Source organism: Elephantulus edwardii, unplaced genomic scaffold, assembly GCF_000299155.1.
Source record: "Elephantulus edwardii isolate Elephantulus edwardi_28Jun2011 unplaced genomic scaffold, EleEdw1.0 scaffold00253, whole genome shotgun sequence".
Classification (NCBI taxonomy): domain Eukaryota; kingdom Metazoa; phylum Chordata; class Mammalia; order Macroscelidea; family Macroscelididae; genus Elephantulus; species Elephantulus edwardii.
The window spans coordinates 3838827-3842017 of record NW_006400003.1 but is presented as its reverse complement, the minus strand read 5'-3'; positions in this window follow the sequence as shown (position 1 = coordinate 3842017).

Below are 3191 nucleotides of genomic sequence, written 5' to 3'. Positions count from 1 at the left end.
CATGAGTCCACACTTCTTCCTGTGTTTCAGACTGGCTGGTTCCTTTACTCAACTTTAGGCCCTCATGAGCTAAGTCAGTATATGAGAGATCCTCAGAACTCCATATTTCACACATCAGTAAACTTTCTTCATTTATCAATTCACCACACTACGTGGCCAGTACTGAGCAAACAAATCCAAGCACAGCCTGTCTCTTCAATGCTAGTTATCTTACACTTTCACTCATAAAATGCACCCAGGTGGTCACCATGAGTTGGACACTCTACCCAAAAAGAATACTAAGAGATTCTACATCTGTATCATCTCTATCTATCTCTATCTCTATCTCTATCTCTATCTCTATCTATCTCTATCTCTATCTATCTCTATCTCTATCTTTATATTTCTATCTATAGCTATCTATATCATCTATCTCTATATCTGTATCTCTATCACCTATCTCTATCTATCTATCTATCTATCTATCTATTTATCTATCAATCTATGTATATAATGTCATTTTATTGGTAGTTAAAATGTTAAAAATGTTTAAAGGAAACTTTTTAAATCTGTCCCCAATTTTAGTACAATTATTTCTCTATGTTTTCCTTTTGTTTTAGTGGCATGAGTCATATGATTTATTACTAATCTTTCTTTTATCTTCTACTTATTGAACTTATTTGTAAATATTTTTTATGTTGAGCAGTTTTTAATTTTTGGAAGCAATTTTTTATATTTGTTCAGCAAATATATAACTTTTCTCTTAAGTATAAATAGCAATGTAGCTTATTCTTAGTTTAGATGTCAGTTTAGTTCTGTGGTAAAATCCACCCCATTCATGAAGGAAATCTCTATTCAATACACATCTACTTTACGTTGAGTATGGCCACTACCTCATGTATCAATGGAGGCTTGCATGTTGCAATGTTAAACAGATTTCAGGACAGCTTCCAGAATATTATGAACTAAGAACAAAGCCTTGGTTAACTACTTTCAAAACTCAGAAAATAAAAATTCTATAGATCACAGTAGTCCAAACCCTAACCAATGTCAGTAATAGTCCACGACAAGCACCATTTCATTCTGTTGTGTTATATATCACAAATCAAGGACTTGACATCAGATGGCTGACAACGCTAAGCAAATTGGTTCATATAACATTATATACACATTATGATAAATGGTTTTATTTAAAAATAAATGGTTTCCAAAACAACTATGAGGTATAATTTCACCTCAGCAATGAATGCAAATTTTAACAGTTCAGCAAACAACAAATGCTGGTGAGGTTGTAGAGAAATTGGAACTCTTATTCACTGTTGATGAAAATGTAAAATGGTACAGTCACTATGGAAAACAGTCTGGCATATTTTCAAATACTATTTGAACCAGCCTTTCCACTAAAGTGAATATGCATTAAAGGAACCAGAGTCATAACTGAAACCGATATATACACTCCCATGTTTGTTGCTATGTTATTCATAGTAGCAAAGAGATGGTAGCAAGCCAATTGCCCATCAACAAATGAATGAACAGAAAAACTGCTATATTCACATTATACACTATTACACGACATTGAAAACAGTGAACTTGTAAAGTATTATACAACATGGGGGAGCCTGGAGGACATTATGCTCAGTGAAATATCTTAGTCACAAAAGAACAAACACTGTTGCCCTGGAGGAGCTTCTAATTTTTTTTTTCTAATGGCAAAGTTGCCTCTAATTTTTTCACTTACCTGTAGTTATAAATCACTTGCTCAGAATCAAACGTGGAACTCAAGACACAATGAAATGTGAGATAAAAATTATTTAGTTAGACTAAGTGTCTCAGATTCAAATTATTGAGAAGCAACGTCATTTTGAAGACTAAGATGCACATTATTCAGGAAATGGTCTTCTCAATCACTTGCTTTGCATCTGAGAGGACAATAAATGTGACAGAAAAAGACTTCATGCTTTTGAACTATGATGCTTGAGGAGAGTATTGAATATCCTAGGGACTGTCAAAATGATGAACAGATAGGTCTCGGGGAAGGTGCACCCAGAATATTCCGTTGAGGTGAAGATGATAAAGTTCATTTCATTTATTTAGATATATTGCTAGGAGAAGTTATGGCTTGGAGAAGGACATCATATTGAAAAAGTGGAGGGCAAGTCTATGAGAAGAAGACCCTCACCAGGTGGTGTGACACAGTGACAGCACAATCTGTTCAAATTAGTAGAGAAGGTGAGGATGGCATAGGATTCAGGGCCGGGTTCTGTTCTGTTGTTCATAGAGTCAGTACTTGTCATGTTTGACCCAAAGACAACTAACAACAACAAAGTATTTCAGTTTCTATGCATCTTTTTAAAAACTAAATTGGCATAACTAAATATTATTTTTATCTCTATCTTTTACTTCTGGAACATTTTTTTTCATAAAAATAAATTCTATTGGATGTGAGACATGAATTAAATGATAATTTTTCTCCTCTGAATCTTTCAAATATTTATTGGCATTGATATCAAATCATAGAACATCTGACCAGAGTTCAATGACTGACCTAGAGTTCAATTTCTTACCTTTTTATTACCTGCTAGTGGCAGATAAACCTCTAATCTGTACAAAGATTAAAGCTTGTAGGAAGGAATGTTTGCCTTATAGTCAGTAAGATAAGCATCTCCAGCAGGTCAGCAACACATTAAATTAGGGCTTTTAAGTCCTATCATAGCCCACTGAGTAAGAAACTCTCAGGAAAAGTGCAAGAGTACTTAAAAATTTGAGGTGTTTGGCATGAATAAAATACACAAACCTCACACGTACCTCTAACTAAAACTCCATTTTGCCTTGAGGTTTGCTTCTGTTTCTGAAAAATTAACTTTAACTGAGTACTGACTAAACAAAAGAGGGGCAATTTGCTCTTGGGTATAATATGACTGAAAGTAGATTAATATACAGAAATAAAACAGAAATGCTGGCATAGAGAACATACCCTGCTTTGTCCTTAATGTTTTATTATAAATAGCATATAAGAAAACATTAATTAGTGAATTAGAATATTTGTATGAGTCGTCTATGACTCGACGGCATTAAACAACAATAACAATGACGATGACCAAGAGAGAGCTACGTTGGCCTAATGGAAGGAAGCTGTGCTACCAAGCCGAAGAGGTGGGTGATTGTCATCTGTGGCCCTCGGCCAGGTTCAAATTGTCTTCCTGTCAAACATT